The sequence below is a fragment of the Ursus maritimus genome, unplaced genomic scaffold (assembly GCF_017311325.1).
Source record: "Ursus maritimus isolate PB19 unplaced genomic scaffold, ASM1731132v1 scaffold_29, whole genome shotgun sequence".
Taxonomy (NCBI): Eukaryota; Metazoa; Chordata; class Mammalia; order Carnivora; family Ursidae; genus Ursus; species Ursus maritimus.
In genome coordinates, this window is record NW_024425452.1 from 22,900,865 (window position 1) to 22,918,908 (window position 18,044).

At 35.8% G+C, this 18,044-nt stretch overlaps 1 protein-coding gene across 1 annotated transcript in view; it reads left to right on the top strand.

The window, feature by feature from the left end:
- The window catches only part of COL19A1 (collagen type XIX alpha 1 chain), a 299,548-nt gene that overhangs the window by 101,889 nt on the left and 179,615 nt on the right, over positions 1 to 18,044 (top strand). The window lies entirely within an intron of this gene.

Below are 18,044 nucleotides of genomic sequence, written 5' to 3' on the forward strand. Positions count from 1 at the left end.
AGACTTTTAGCTAATAGGGAAAATGGATTTGGCCTTTAGTGGATTTGGCCTTTAGTTTAGGTTTTTTTCTTCTAGGTAAAGTCCTAAGACAACTTAATCTAAGTATTTTTTCTTTCTTCAATTAAAGAAAGAAAAGAAAGAGCATGCGATGTAACCACTTCTTTTGAGTCAAGTAAGATTTAGCGTTTGACCTTAAAGTCTAAGGCGTGAATTCCTGGCTCTACCTGCTAATGAATAGTCATAAGCATATTTACAAAGAACCCAAAATTTTACTGATCTAAATTCCAATAATTCACTTAGCCAGATGTCCAGTCTTTTCTTGTGATCGCCCACCTCAAATTGTCACAAGAATCCTCAGGGATTCTATGTGTGTTACTTCTGATCAGCATGAGTGAAAAGTGGGCCTTGATGCTGTCATTCCTTCTTTTGGTTCTTGAGAAGAAGAAGAGATTTCAGGTATAATTTGAGCTGGCTCCTGCAGCTTTTTCTGTATCTCCTTTCATTTAGGTTGATTGCTGATTATCAACAAACAGAAAGAGATTGAGACAGAGATAGAGAAAGAAGGACAGAAAAAGAGAGGGACAGAGACAGAGAGAATCATTTATCCAATAGATAATTATTTTATACATTCGTGGAATATTTAGAAAATATTATGATTCCTCAGCAAAAAAAAAAAAATCAACTTCAAAAAGCAAACATTTTGCAAGACATATTCCTGGGTATAAGCAATAGCGAAGAAACCTAGAAATTAAAAAAAACACTCCAAGAGGTTGGAGTTAAGATGGCGGAGGAGTAGGGGACCCCTTTTTCAGCCGGTCCCCTGAGTCGAGCTGGATAGGTACCAGACCAGCCTGAACATCCATGGAATCAGCCTGAGATGCAGGAAGACACATCTGGATCTCTACAAATGAACATCTCCAGCGCTGAGTATTGAGGTACTAAGCGGGGAGCCGTGAAACCGCGCACAGATATCGGAAGATAAATGGAAGGGGGAGGGAGCCGCCGCATTCGGGCGCTGGGAAGCGGTAGCCACCTGAAAGGGGGAGCGGGCAGACTCGCGGACCGGCACCTGCAAGAAAACAGACTGAGACCGTGAGCCGGGAGCACGCGTGACCAGACTGAGGGCCGGAGCTTCGGAGCGAATGGGGGAGGCTGGCGGCTGGCGGTATTAGAAACACAAAGGACGGATATAACCGAATTATCAGAAATGGAATTCAGAGTAACAATGGTCAAGATGATGTGTAGACTTGAAAAAAGTGTTAACAAAAATGTTAATGAGAATATAGAATCTCTAAGGGCGGAAATGAGAGCGAATCTGGCAGAAATTAAAAATTCTATGAGCCAAATGCAGTCAAAACTAGAGGCTCTGATGGCCAGGGTGAATGAGGCAGAAGAACGTATCAGCGAATTGGATGGCTTAGTAGAAGAAAAAGCGAAAATAGAATCTGGACTCAAAAAAATCCACGCTGAGGAATGTAGGTTACGGGGAGATTACTGACTCAATGAAACGTTCCAATGTCAGAATCATCGGCATCCCTGAGGGGGGGGAGAAAAACAGAGGTCTAGAAGAGATATTTGAACAAATTGTAGCTGAAAACTTCCCTAATCTAGCAAGGGAAACAAGCATTCGTGTCCAAGAGGCAGAGAGGACCCCTCCCAAGCTCAACCACGACAAACCTACACCACGTCACGTCATAGTGCAATTCGCAAATATTAGATCCAAGGATACAGTATTGAAAGCGGCCAGGGCAAAGAAATTTCTCACGTACCAAGGCAAAGGTATCAGAATTACGTCAGACCTGTCTACACAGACCTGGAATGAGAGAAAGGGTTGGGGGGGCATTTTATAACTCTTTCAGAGAAAAACATGCAGCCAAGGATCCTTTATCCAGCAAGGCTGTCATTCAGAATTGATGGAGAAATAAAGACATTTCAGAATCACCATTCATTGACCAATTTCATAACCATGAAACCAGCCCTACAGGAGATATTAAGGGGGGTTCTATAAAAGTAAAAAGGCCCCAAGAGTGATACAGACAGAAAGTAACAATTGATAGAAACAAAGAGTTTACTGGCAACATGGCATCATTAAAATCATATCTCTCAATAATCAGTCTCAATGTAAATGGCCTAAATGCTCCCATAAACACCACAGGGTTGCAGATTAGATAAAAAGACATGACCCATCCATTTGTTGTCTACAATAGACTCATTTTGAACCTAAAGATACATTCAGACTGAAAGTAAAGGGATGGTATACCATCTTTCACGCCAATGGACCTCAAAAGAAAGCTGGGGTAGCAATTCTCATATCAGATAGATTGGATTTTAAACTAAAGACTATAGTTAGAGACACAGAAGGGCACTATATTATTCTTAAAGGATGTATCCAACAAGTGAATATGACAATTGTAAATATCTATGCCCCCAACAGGGGAGCAGCAAGATACACAAGCCAACTCTTAACCACAATAAAGAGACATATAGATAAAAATACACTAATAGTAGGAGACCTCAACACTCCACTATCAGAAATAGACAGAGCACCCATGCAGAAAATTGACAAAGAAACAAGGGCTTTGAATGCCATACTCGACGAGTTGGACCTCATAGATATATATAGAACACTACACCCCAGAACCAAAGAATACTCATTCTATTCTAATGCCCATGGAACATTCTCAAGAATAGACCATGTTCTGGGTGATAAAACAGGTCTCAACCGATACCAAAAGACTGAAATTATTCCCTGCATATTCTCAGACCACAATGCTTTGAAATTGGAACTCAACCACAAGGAAAAATTTGGAAGAAACTCAAACACTGGAGACTAAGAACCATCCTGCTCAGGAATGACTCGATAAACCAGGAAATCAAAAATCAATTTAAACAATTTATGGAGACCAACAAGAATGAAAACACAACGGTCCAAAACCTATGAGATACTGCAAAGGCAGTCCTAAGGGGGAAATACATAGCCATCTAAGCCTCACTCAAAAGAATAGAAAAATCTAAAATGCAGTTTTTATATTCTCACCTCAAGAAGCTGGAACAGCAACAGAGGGACAGACCTAATCCATGCATGAGGAAGCAGTTGACCAAAATTAGAGCAGAAATCAATGAATTAGAAACCAGGAGTACAGTAGAGCAGATCAACAAAGCTAGAAGCTGGTTCTTTGAGAGAATCAATAAAATTGACAAACCACTGGCAAGACTTATCCAAAAGAATAGAGAAAGGACCCAAATTAATAAAATTAGGAATGAAAAAGGAGAGGTCACAACCAACACCAATGAATTTGGAAGGATTATTAGAAACTTTTATCAACAGCTATATGTCAATAAATTAAGCAATCTGGAAGAGATGGAGGCCTTCCTGGAAACCTATAAACTACCAAGACTGAAACAGGAAGAAATTGATTTTTTAAACAGGCCAATTAATTATGAAGAGATTGAGTCAGTGATAAACAACCTTCCCAAAACACAAAACTCCAGGCCCGGACAGTTTTCCTGGGGAATTCTACCAAACATTCAAAGAAGAATAATACCTATTCTCCTAAAGCTATTTCAAAAATAGAAACAGAAGGAAAGCTACCAAACTCATTCTATGAGGCCAATATTACCTTGATCCCCAAACCAGGCAAAGACCCCATCAAAAAGGAGAATTACAGACCGATTTCCCTAATGAATATGGATACCAAAATCCTCAACAAGATCCTGGCTAATAGAATCCAACAGTACATTAAAAGGATTATCCATCATGACCAAGTGGGATTCATCCCTGGGATGCAAGCGTAGTTCAACATTTGCAAGTCAATCAGCGTGATACATCATATCAACAAGAAAAGACTCAGGAACCATATGATCCTCTCAATTGATGCAGAAAAAGCATTTGACAAAATACAGCATCCTTTCCTGATTAAAACCCTTCAGAGTGTAGGGATAGAGGGTACATTCCTCAATCTCATAAAAGCCATCTATGAAAGCCTACAGCAAATATCATTCTCAATGGGGAAAAGCTGGAAGCCTTTCCCTTAAGATCAGGAACACGACAAGGATGCCGACTCTCGCCAGTGTTATTCAACATAGTACTAGAAGTCCTTGCAACAGCAATCAGACAACAAAAAGGGATAAGAGGTATCCAAATCGGCAAAGAAGTCAAAATGTCTCTCTTCGCAGATGACATGATACTCTATATGGAAAACCCAAAAGAATCCACGCCAAACTATTAGAAGTTATAGAGCAATTCAGTAATGTGGCAGGATACAAAATCAATGCTCAGAAATCAGTTCCATTTCTATACACGAATAATGAGACTGAAGAAAGAGAAGTTAGGGAATCCATCCCATTTACAATAGCACCAAAAACCATATGTTACCTTGGAATTAACTTAACCAGAGATATAAAGGATCTATATTCTAGAAACTATAAATCACTCTTGAAAGACATTGAGGAAGACACAAAACGATGGAAAAATATTCCATGCTCATGGATCGGAAGAATTAACATAGTTAAAATGTCCATGCTACCCAGAGCAATCTACACTTTCAATGTCATCCCGATCAAAATGCCGATGACGTTTTTCAAAGAACTGGAACAAATACTCCTTAAATTTGTATGGAACCAGAAAAGGCCCCGAATCTCCAAGGAACTGTTGAAAAGGAAAAACAAAGCTGGGGGCATCACAATGCCGGATTTCGAGCTGTACTACAAAGCTGTGATCACAAAGACAGCATGGTACTGGCACAAAAACAGACACATAGACCAATGGACCAGAATAGAGAACCCAGAAATGGACCCTCGGCTCTTTGGGCAACTAATCTTTGATAAAGCAGGAAAAAACATCCGGTGGAAAAAAGACAGTCTCTTCAATAAATGGTGCTGGGAAAATTGGACAGCTGCATGTAAAAGAATGAAACTTGACCACTCTCTCACACCATACACAAAGATAAACTCTAAATGGATGAAAGACCTCAATGTGAGACAGGAATCCATCAAAATCCTGGAGGACAACATAGGCAACAACCTCTATGACATTGGCCAAAGCAACCCTTTTCATGACACATCTCCAAAGGTAAGAGAAACAAAAGATCAAATGAACTTGTGGGACTTCATCAAGATAAAAAGCTTCTGCACAGCCAAGGAAACAGTCAAAAAAACTAAGAGGCAGCCCACGGAATGGGAGAATATATTTGCAAATGATGCTACAGATAAAAGACTGGTATCCAAGATCTACAAAGAACTTCTCAAACTCAATATGCGAGAAACAAATAAACAAATCATAAAATGGGCAGAAGATATGAACAGACACTTTTCCAATGAAGACATACAAATGGCTAACAGACACATGAAAAAATGTTCAAAATCATTAGCCATCAGGGAAATTCAAATCAAAACCACGCTAAGATACCTCCTTACACCAGTTAGAATGGCAAAAATTGACAAGGCAAGAAATAACAATTGCTGGAGAGGATGCGGAGAAAGGGGATCCCTCCTACATTGTTGGTGGGAATGCAAGTTGGTACAGCCACTCTGGAAAACAGTGTGGAGGTCCCTTAAAAAGTTAAAAATTGAGCTACCCTATGACCCAGCCATTGCACTACTGGGTATTTACCCCAAAGAGACAGACGTAGTGAAGAGAAGGGCCATATGCACCCCAATGTTCATAGCAGCATTGTCCACAATAGCCAAATCGTGGAAGGAACCAAGATGCCCTTCAACAGATGACTGGATTAAGAATTTGTGGTCCATATATACAATGGAATATTACTCAGCTATCAGAAAGAATGAGTTCTCAACATTTGCTGCAACATGGACAGCACTGGAGGAGGTAATGTTAAGTGAAATAAGTCAAGCAGAGAAAGACAATTATCATATCGTTTCTCTCATCTATGGAACATAAGAACTAGGAAGATCGGTAGGGGAAGAAAGGCATAAAGAAAGGGGGGGGTAATCAGAAGGGGGAATGAAGCATGAGAGACTATGGACTATGAGAATCAAACTGAGGGCTTCAGAGGGGAGGGGGTGGGGGAATGGGATAGACTGGTGATGGGTAGTAAGGAGGGCACGTATTGCATGGTACACTGGGTGTTATACGCAACTAATGAATCATCGAACTTTACATCAGATACCAGAGATGTACTGTACGGTAACTAACATAATATAACAAAAAAACATTAAAATAAAAAAAATCAAAAAAAAAAAAAAAGAAAAGAAAACACTCCTAAATATAACCTTTGAACAGAAGATAAATGAAAAGAGAAATTCACAGAAATGAATGAACAAGAAAACACTTTATATTAAAGCATGTAAAACATAATAAAGCAGTATTGAGGGTCAATATAGTATAAAACATATTTATTATAAAAGAGAAAATATAAAAGTAAAGGAAATGTTTTATCTTATATAATAATAAAAAGAACAATAAATACACCAAAGTAATATAATCACTAAAATTGATGAAACAGAAAATTTTTTAAAAAAGGATTTAAAAAACCCAAAAGCTAGTTTAATAAAATGGCCAAGTGGGACCACAGTAGTGTAAGGATTAGGAGAATTCTGGGATACTACTATGTATAATTCAAAAGAAGAAGCAAATTTTATAAACCAGAAATATGGATAATTTAATCCAAGGGAATATAAATAATTGACGAAGAATAACTGGAAAATATGACTATATTAACTATTGTCTAAGCAATTACTGTGGAGAGGTGATTCAGGATCTACCATTGAATAAAGGATCAGGACTAATTGGGCTTTTCAGCAGGATTTTATCTAGCGAATATTTGAAGATGGGTAATTTTCATGAAGTCAGCATAATTTTAATACCAAACCTAATAAAAAATAAAGCTAAAATCAAGTATTACTTATGAATATAGATATATATATTAAAATATAAAATATTAGCTAACAGAAGTCAGTAATTCATCAAAAAATGGATCAAGTAGTCTAATACTAGAAAGTCAAAGGTCATTGAAGTTAAGGAATTATATTAACAGAATACATCACAACAATCAATTGAAATATGGAAGTTTATGGTTTTATCAGTAGATGCCAAACTTTTCATAATGTGCAATAATCATTTTTAATAAAATAGGAATAAATGAAACATTTTTACTAAAACCCAATAGTGGATATTATTTTTTTTAAAGGACAAAACTAGATTAGAAATTAAGGAATATTAGGATCCAATGAGGTAAAATTGCCATCACCTTTGCTTCACAAGAATACTAAGTTGTATGCATTGGAAGACAAGAGATAAATCTATCCCTTTTTCCTAAAGTCTGGATTATATAGATAGAAAACCTAAGAGACTTTGGTAGGAAAAGACATTTAGCTAATAAAAGAATTTGGGCAATTGGTTAGATATGAGATATATTTTGAAAACACAATAGAGTTCCTTTATTTTAGTCTTAAACACCTAGAAATATAAATGGGAAGTATATTAATATAAGTGATAAAAAGCAATAAGAGTTTTGGGAAAATTTGGATAAGAAAGGAACATGATATATACAAAGAAAATCAAAGCATATGAAGCAAGATCTAAATGAATATAAATACCATTTTCTTAAAAGTTACAATATTAAAAAGTTTAGTAATTCAAAGTTAGCATGTAAACTTAATGAAATACGACTGAGAGCGCTGACATGCTTTAAAAATTTGCTTTCAAGTTGGATAAAATTGCTTAAGGCTTATACAGACAAATAAATAACTGGAAATAGTAAAAAAAAAAAAAATTGAGAAAGAACAATAGTAAAGGTGGATGTGCTTTACCAGATATAACATTCTATAAAGTCACCATAATACCATAAATATTATATCATGTAGTATAATGATAGGTGGGGGAAAACTGAGGATCTAGAAATTGGTCCCTGAATTTATGAGAATTTAGTTTAATAATGTTGTATTTCAATTCAATAGGAAAGGGTGGATTGTTTCTTAGATGTGTTGGCACAACTGACTCTATCCATATGAAATATATCTAACACCCTATATGAAAATGAATTCCTGATAGATGAAGGATTTATGTAAAAATCCAAACAAAACAATAGATATTTTGCATTTGCAGTCTAGGGACAAGGGTGTATCTAACCAAATGTATAACTCCAGGGACTATAAAGCAAAAGACTGATGTATAAAAATTAAACATTTCAATTGTAAAAGACCATAATCAAAACCAATTAGAAAATGATAGTTCTGATAATATTATAATGTAATTAACAGACAAGTAACATTAATACTTTTCAGAGAGTTTTAACAATTGATGAGAAAAGATAAACAAGTGAACTTTTTAAAAGTAAATAAAATGTATGACTAGGTAGTTTTAGTAAAGAGCAAGCCCAAAATATTAACACAGATATAAAAGTCTTAGATGCGCTAGTAGTCGGTGATATGAAATTTAAAGCAATTACGAGCTATGACTTTACACTCATCACCCTGGCACCTGTTGCTGGATGTGATTCAAGGACAAAGGCATTCCCATACATTGCTGGTGGTATGTGTAAAACAACAGCCTCTTTTGGAAAGCAATTTGGCAACGTCTATTCAAAAAATTTTTTAAATGCACCACCCTTTTACCTACAATCCCCTTCGTGAGACTCTGATCTATATAAAGTATATCATGTGCATATAATGGTGTTTATTGCAGCATTATCTGTAGTGGCAGAAACTGGNAGAGTGAATAGTCATTAACAGGAGAGCACTTGAATAAATTATGGCACATCTATCATAGAGTATTAAGGAACTATTGAGAGAATAAATTAGGACCAGAGTGGATAATCTAAATTGATTTATAGAAGGTAATGTTGAGGGAGAAAATAGAAATGCAAAAAATATATATAATATAACCTATTTTAAAAGCATAAAAAGCAAAATCCATAGTGCATGTGTGTGTGTGTGTGTCTGTCTTTCTGTCTGTCTCTTTGGCTCTAGTTATGATTATATGAGTTTGGAGAAAAAATTTGGAAGGATAGCTACAAGTTGATAATAAAGGTCTGGCATCTAGAGAAGGGGTGAGAACAAAAAAAGTAAGAGAAGAACAGTATGTTTTATTGTTACACTTCATAGCTTACATTATACATATTTTTATATTTAAATTAGTCATATCTGAAATACTTTATATTTATAAATTTCATGTTTATTTTTTTATTTATAAATTTTATATTCATAAAATATATATATTCATACATTTTGTATTACATACATTCAGAGATACATACATATATTCTGGAATGTGTATCAAATATTTCATAAGAAAACATTTTATTTATTTATTTATTTATTTTTAAAGATTTTATTTATTTATTTGACAGAGATAGAGGCAGCCATCCAGAGAGGGAACACAAGCAGGGGGAGTGGGAGAGGAAGAAGCAGGCTCATAGCAGAGGAGCCCGATGTGGGGCTCGATCCCATAATTCCGGGATCATGCCCTGAGCCAAAGGCAGACGCTTAACAACTGTGCCACCCATAAGAAAACATTTTAACAACTGTACTAAAGTTTTTTATGTGATCACTTTTAGGAATTTATGTAAAACTGTGTTTTAGGTAATTATTTAATTTTAGAAAACAAGCTCATGATGAGAGATGGATTAAAGAAAAACAGCTAGGTAACTTCTACAATAATACACAAATAAAATTTAGCTATGATCATGACAATGATAATGGCAGGATCATGCAGCACAGGAACAATTTAACAAGAATAAAAATAAAAATATACAAAGAAAGAAAGGGAGGAAAGTTTCTGTATTCTGATCCAGTGATCTGTCTATGCTTGCACCTATACAGCACTGCCTAAATTATATTTTCTAATAAGTGTTGTTCTGAGAACACTAGTATGGTAAGTCCTTCAATTTTGCTCATTAAGACTGTCTTGAGTATTCTAGGCCCTTATCATCTCCATATTACTTTTTAAATCACGTCAGTCTCCACACTCAGACACATAAAACCTGCTGAGATTTTGAATGAGTTTTCTTTTAATCTATAGATTGGGAGAAATTTACCTTGTGATATTATTGTCATACAGTCGATAGTATATTTGTTTTGGTCTTTTTTATTGCCTCTTACAAATACAATTTTCAATGTAGAATTCTTACATACTTTTTATTAGATTAATAGGTATTTGATGTTTTTAATGATATTTTGAATAATTTTAGACCTTAATTTCCAATTGTTTGCTGTAGAATATTGAAATACATTGAGTTTTGTTGATTAACCTTGGCTAATTAACTACTTAATTTTAATAGTTTGCAGATTGCCATATCATATGTGAATAAATAGTTCTACTTCTTCCTTTCTGATTCTTTTTCCTGGGTTTTCTTTTTCTTGTCATAATGCACTGGCTAGGATGTTTAGTACAATATTGAATAGAAATAGTATCATGCACATCTTTCTCTTTCTCCTGAATTCAAGGAGAAAGAATTCAATATCTTATTATTAAGTAGGCCCAAGGTTTTTTGTAGAAAACCTTTATCAGAATAAGGATACTAAGAATACAGTTGCCTGAGTTTTCCCTTAAATACCCATTCAGATATTTAATTTTAAAAATGCTTTTCCTAGAAGTGGTGGGATGATAATATGACTTTCCTTCATTTCTATTAATGTGGTGAATTACATTTATTGATTTTTAAATGTTAAACTAGACCTAGATTCCTAGAATAAAACTCATTTATTCATGATGTATTATTTCTTTTTGTATATCACTGTATCTACTTAGCTAATAACTTTTTTTAGGATTTTTTATCCATGTTTATGAAAAACTTGAAATATTCCTTTCTTGTAACTTCCTTGTCAGGTTTTGGCATTAGAGTTATGCTGGCCTCATGAAATGAGTTGAAAACTGTGATTTTTTTTCCCTGTTCTCTGAAGGTATATGAACAATATTTGAATTCTTCCTAAGTATTTCTAAGAATTCACGGAAAAGCAAACAGGATCTGGAGGTTTCTTTGTGGAAAAAAATTAAATTATGGGTTTAATTATTTTATCTTGTTTAATTGCTTTGTTTTTTGTTTCTTCTTAAAATCTGAAAAACTTTTTTCCAGTGCTTATGTTTATAAAATAAACTATATTCTCTGGTTTTCCACTTAATATCTATTGATTTTCTTTTCTGGAATAGCAGAATTAGTAGATTTACACTTTTATCCCTGCCACTATCTGACTTCAATGAATGATGTTATTTTTGTTAGTTTTTACCTTGGTATTACTGATATGCTATCTCTGTTACTTAATCTACTGGTTTTAAGGACAGTTTTATAACACCTCATCACAAAAGGTAAAGGAATTATTATACCCAAACTGCCACTCCTTTTTTCTTTCCCTTCTAATTTTTTTGACATAAATTTCAAAAATTTTCAGTGTGTGTATTTATGTTTTGTTCTTTAACCATAATCCCTATTTTTTTCTAATTTCTTTTCATCATACAGCTAAATGGAATCTGTGTTCATTGTCAGCCCTTTGCCTACAGTTTCTGTGTTCCCTTGGTTGGCTGATGTTTGTCTTCTGGTAGTTTCTTCTCAAAAGGGTCATGAAAAATATATATACATAGAGTGTGGAGATCCTCCCAAATTTTCTTTTACTTACTACTTTAATGACAATTTAGTTGGGTTTTTAGTTCTTGGGACATTCCTTGTTTCCTCAGGGACATTTTAGCCATTGGTCTATTATCATTGAATATTGAAAGTTGCTGTGGAGTTATCTGAGACCAACCTAAAACATTTTCCATAGGAGATTGACAATTTTGTTTTCTTTATAAAAGAAATTAATTAATGTAAATATAATAACCATATGTGCTTCATATAAGAGCTGGTAGCATTTGAGGGAAATTTTTGTTTAGATTCAATTTGGGTAAGTATAAAAAGTCTCCCTACCTAAGGAATGGGGTCAAAACAGAAAATATATCTCAAAACATGTCTTTTAGAAAAATAATTATTTCCTTGGGCATTATAATACTTGAAAATAATTCCTCACTTTAAAAATTGTGATAGTACAAGGTTAAAAGTTGTATTTAACCTCATTTTTGTTGTGTGGGATGGTTTTGGCATCTTTAGCTTATTGAGTCCATCAGTGAGTCTATCAGTGGAAGAGACTAAGTAAATCAATGGAGACTGACAAATGCCAGCACAGAGGTATTTTATTCATTTCTTTACTCCTTCTTCTGAATAGGAACAGCCTTCCTGACATTCATGGTTCCATGGTCCAATGTGAGTTCAGCACCATTAGAAAAGGAGACAAAGGAAAAGAGAATACTCAGATTTTGCATTTAGGTCTATTGGAGAGATAGCTTAATCAGAATTGGAAGTGAGTATAGAGAGTGGAAAGTAGAGACATGAAATCTCAGTTCCCTTCATCATTACTGAACATCTCCAAAGTTTCCTTAAACGTTTATTCCTTTTTCTGCAAAATTGTAAAAATTTCCTTTATTTCAAAAACCTCCCCTAAAAAAAGTCTCTTCTGGGAGTCTTTGAAAGTTTAGGCCATTTTAAAATGCATATTATTAATTTTCTTGAGTTAATAGCCATTATGGTCTAGCAGTGTGTATAATATATATCAAGGGACATCTTAAAAAGCATATTATCATAAAATGCATATTTAAGGACTTTCTACCTTCATAAATTGAATTTAATAGAATGTAACAACTCCAGTGGGCCCATTAGGGTCTTTAGAAAACACAGTTCAGGGCCTTGTTAAAACATATATTCTCTTCATGTTGTATCCTACTTAGGGAGTTTGCTCTAGTAGCCTATAACTTGAATATGTTTGTCTTGCTTAGTTAAGAAAAATAAAAATAGAAAAGTAAATTTTTTTCAGCAACATAGGAAGAAAGCAAATTTTACAATTAATTACATTGTTTTTGGTTTCAAATGACATACATAGAAGGGTGTCGATTAAGAGTAATAGGTGCCAGTAAAAGTTTTTAATGACGTAGATTACTATGTCTATATATTTTTAAAAACCTCCTTTTATGTGTCAGAAAGAGTGTGTGGAGGTATATGTGTTTCAGTTTAAGATGAGGTTATTAGTTGTTATCAATGGATATACTTTAATGAAAAACATCCAGTGTAAAATATATCCAGTGTTTTTCATATTATCGTCTGCAGATTGCCTACATCAGAATCATCTGGGTGCTTAAAATGCCTGTTTCTGTGTCCCACCATAAATATACTGGATCGGACGTCTAGACATGTACCTTGGGATTTTTCGTGTTAATCAATTCCCTCAGAAATTCTTGCACAATAAGTAAAATTTGAGAGCAGCGGTTATTTTAATCTATAAACCTAGCCACATAAGGTAGTCAACACCTAGAGTCCTATCTAGACTGAATTCCGCATATACCATCTGACTGAAGAGTGGTTGTTAAAATCCCTTAAACGTTCTTCAAGGAATACTTATTCTGAAACCAATCCTTATCTGTACTACCCACTTGGGACTTATTAAAAGCCACCAAGTTTTGTGGCTCTAACTCTGAGTCACTGAATTCTAACTTTTGTAGTAGCAGCTGGGAAATTAATAGAGAGGAGAGATTTGAATGCAATTGTCCATTAGAAGTCCTCTCCACTGCTAAGACTTTGGGCATTTTTAAAAAATCATTTTGACAGCTTGAGATCAAAAGGCACCACGCCAGAGGTGTCCACGCAAGGCCTGTGATGTTCAGCAGTCATAACCAACTTTTATCTACAGCACACCACTGGCTACACCAACACAAAGCACAACAAACCAAAACCCTCTATCGTGTTCTTTCATCCTGTATTCTTCCTCAAAACTGAAAGTATAAACAAACTGGAATTATAGTATTTACTAATAACTCTATCTCTTAAAGTAGTTTCCCCCATTTCCCCCCATTTTAGAAGTACAAACAATAGTCTTTGACCCAGGGAAAAATTGAACTTACCTGAGGCCCAGATACAAGGCTTCTATTGAAGGAAAATTCATTTGCCACTGAGAAGCATCAACTCTGATGGCTGAAATAAGTTTAAAACAAACATCATGCTGATGGCTTAAAGTCCTTGAAAGAATTGCCTGGTTATTGGTTTCATGAACAGAAAAGTGGTCGTAACACAGAATCATCTAGAGGTGCTTTTACGTGCTTGTGGGGTTTTCTCAAAGAGACAGAAGCATCGCCATTTACATCACAGCCCCTCCATTCACTGGCTTTTAAGACTTGGATCTAACAAAACGCCTCCCAGCTGTGCTTAACTGCCTTGTGGGGTTGGTTCCTGATTGCTGATAAGGATCCCCAGCTGTGCTTTCTTAGGAGCCCTCTGGCTAATATTCCTCCTTCTCCTGTAGAGAACCCCTACTGGAATAGAGTTGTTAATACCATAAAAGTGCCTATAAATCTAGTCAAGTAGTGGGCTTTCTCAGCCCAAGGTTGCAGTAAATGGAAAATGTGAAAAGTCTGAAATGAAGTACGAACATCGAGTTCTGACAGGGGAGGAATAAACTGAGTAAAAAAGATAATTATTTGGATCCTTAAAGCTTTAAACTAAATAATCTGATTCATCTAGGTTCTGAGAAAGACTCGGAAATGGTTTGCTGTTGACCTTGCTGTAGGAGACAGATCTTTATTTTAGTTTTCAGAGTTTTTAAACTTAAATGAGAAATAATTTAAACGTGCAAAAGTGCAACATTCTTGCAGTTTTCTTTCCCCATTCCTGTAGTTTCATTCCCAATTAACTGCAGCCTTACTTATCAGTGGTTTATAACATTAGGGGCAGGTAAAAACCTCCATGTTATTTCCTCTATTTCTCATACCGGCTAGACCTAACAATTCAGTAGTGCATCCTGACCCTATCACTGTGTGAGTAATATAGGCCAGGAGATAAAGATAGCACAGTCTAAAGTAGGATTGTAGGTCTGAATTATCTGAGAAGGGTCTTCCGTCCTCCACCTGTCCTCCACTCCGAGTTTGCTTTTGAGGTTTGGCCTTTCCCTGTTAGTTGGTTCCCAGATAAGACAGTAAGAAAACAAACCATTCTCACTGCTGATAAACACTGTACTGGGATCAGTTTGGGAGATCAAAACACTTCTCATGAAAAGATTCCTAGCATTTCTTATATCTCTTCATGAATCAGACAAGAGAGTTTATTGAGTTCTGTGCTAAATGCCCTGGAGGAATTTTTAAAAAATAGGAAACAACATCCCTGTATTAAAAGGTCCTAATACTGCTGGAGATTCAAACCAAACTGCTTGCCCCATTTCCCTTAGCAGTCTTGATTTGTCTTAGTGCTGCTATCACCTCTCAGGAGGATGATTCTCGAATCTGCATCCTGCACCTGAGTTCTTTCCTGGTCCACTTTACCCACTACCTCCTGGACCTATCCTCCCAGATGTCTTCTTTATTCCTCTAGTTCAGTATGTCTAAAGCAAAATCCTTCTTTCCCCTCACATCTGCTTCTCCTCCTGCATTTCATGTTTTCTATTTGTGCTGAGGACATCACTGTCCTCCCAAGCTTTGCCCAGACCCCAAACTTGTCATTTTTGTTAACTCATTTCTCTTGTCTCTTGCTTCTGTCCCATCTCATATCTCATAGCTGCCCTTCTTTTGTATTCCCAAGTTCAGCCTTCCTTGCTTTTGCCTAGATGGATGGAGTAGCTCCTAACTGAATTCCTGCCTGTAATCTCTCCTCTCCCAATAACGTGTCCTACATGTCCAGTTCCAGTGATCTCCAAATGTACAGTGCCAGTCTTCTGCTCAAAAATAATCGGTGGCTCCCCGATGGCTATAGGAGGATGTCCTGACACCCCTAACTTGCCCTTCACAGTCTTTCACAAGCTAATCTTGTCTGAGTTTCCAACTGCATTTCTCTTGTTCAGAGTCCTGTGTTTTACCCAAAACCAACTAACGTGCTGGTCCTTTTCATTGTGCCTTTACTTTAACCTTTATCTTGTTTTGAAATAACCTTTTCCATTTCTTTTTTTTTTTTAAGATTTTATTTTTATTTATTTGACAGAGATAGAGACAGCCAGCGAGAGAGGGTACACAAGCAGGGGGAGCGGGAGAGGAAGAAGCAGGCTCAAAGCAGAGGAGCCCGATGTGGGGCTCGATCCCATAACACCGGGATCACGCCCTGAGCCGAAGGCAGACGCTTAACCACTGTGCCACCCAGGCGCCCCTCTTCCATTTCTTTTGATCTGGATCTTGCCTACAACATGCCAATAATTAGCTTGCCAATAATTAAGTTCAGAATTAAATATGCACCAAAGTTTAAGAACCTGAGCTCTAGAACGGGACCGCCTGAGTTCAGACCCTGGCTGTGCCATGTATTAGCTGTGTTGAGGTACTTTACCTTGCTCTACATGAATTTCCTCATCTAGGATGTGGGGAATATAGTAGTACCTGACCCTTAGTGCCGTGGTGAGGTGAATGGGTTAAAGCTCCGAGAAACAGTATCTCATGCACAGAAGACCTTCTGTAAATGCTAGACATCAGTTGTGAATAAGTAACTTTTGTCTTCATTTCCAGGGTTTTACCTATGAAGAAATTCTTACATAGGTATCAAAAAGTTTAACTAGGAATATGTGTAAATGACATATCTCTGTATTTGTGGAGATGAAAAAATATACTTCACTTATCTTTATGTAAAATAAAGAACCTGTACTCAAGCATAATAAAGAAGTCATTAAGGACAATTTCAACAAACACAAAGTCTACAGAATAGGATAAAGAATCCCCATGTACGTACCAGCTGGCTTCAACTCCTGGCCATTCTCGTTTCAGCTAGACCCCTCCTGTGTTATTTTGAGGCAGTCCCAGACAGCAGATGCTTCATCAGTTCAGTGTGCATCTAAATGACAAGAGCTTTTCTTACATAATCATTATACCATTATCACACTTAAAGTTTGAACAGTAATTTCTTAATGTCATTAGTCACTTGGTATTCAGATTTCCAATAAGATCATGAAAGCCGCAACGTTTCTTTAACAGTTTGTGTTAGTCAGGGTCCAAATAAAGCCCACACATTCCAGTCGGTTGCTGTGCTTTTGAGTGTCTAATAATCTGTAATATTCCTCTCTATCTCCTTGTCATTTTGTTGTTTGTTTTCATTACATTATTTGTTACAGAAACCAAGTTGTTTGTCTTGAAGAATTTTCTAGTCTGGATTTGCTGATTATATTTCCATGGGGTAGTTTAATACATTTCTATCTCCTTTGTGTTTGCTTTCAGTGGTAGTTAGATCAGATTTAGGTATAATGTTTTAGGCAAGACTACTTTATAAGTTCTTCTGTCAGAAGCAATAAAATGTCTGGAAATTTCTGTGATATTTGCAGATATTGGTCATTAATAGCTACATCTATTAATTCATTGAGGGTTGTAAAATATTTTAATTTTATCATTTCCTCCACATTAATTAGCTAGAATATTTTTATAAGGAGGAACCTCCCCTCACCTACTCTCTGATTACCCAGTGGTATGGTTCACAAAGAAAGTCCTGATAAATGCTCGATTCTTTCCATTTTTCAAAATAATGAGTTGACTCTCTAGTATCTTACTATGCTTACAGATCATGTTTTATTTTATTTCTTTTTTAGTATTATGAACCTGTTTAAATCCATTGTAGTTTTCCTTATTGATCCTCAAATTGTCCCGTTGTTTGTCAGCCTCTTCCAATTAACCTCTGAGTCCCCTTGACATAAACCAGGAATCTTTGACTGCTCCCTCTATCTGCTAGAATAATACCTTCCAGGTTTCCTACACATTGTTTATGTCCTAACCATACTTCAAGGTCTAACTTAATTTTCACCTCCAACGTGAAGGCTTTCTAACCACACCTTTTCACCATATTTATCTCACCACCGAACCCCTCTGGGTCTCAATGTCGTGGACTCCTTTGGCAATTATCAGAGGCTGGTCTTCCCCAAATAACAATGCTGAGGCTTCATATGTGTTTGGCATAAGGCTTTACATAGAGTTGTCATGTGATTAATTTGTTTGATTACTTAATACCGCTTTAATTAAGTAGACATAATTACATGAATTTTCCTTAGTCAAAGTTCAATAAGTAAAATTAAACCACAAACTTTATAAAATATATCAGCAAAATTGTAAAAGCAAA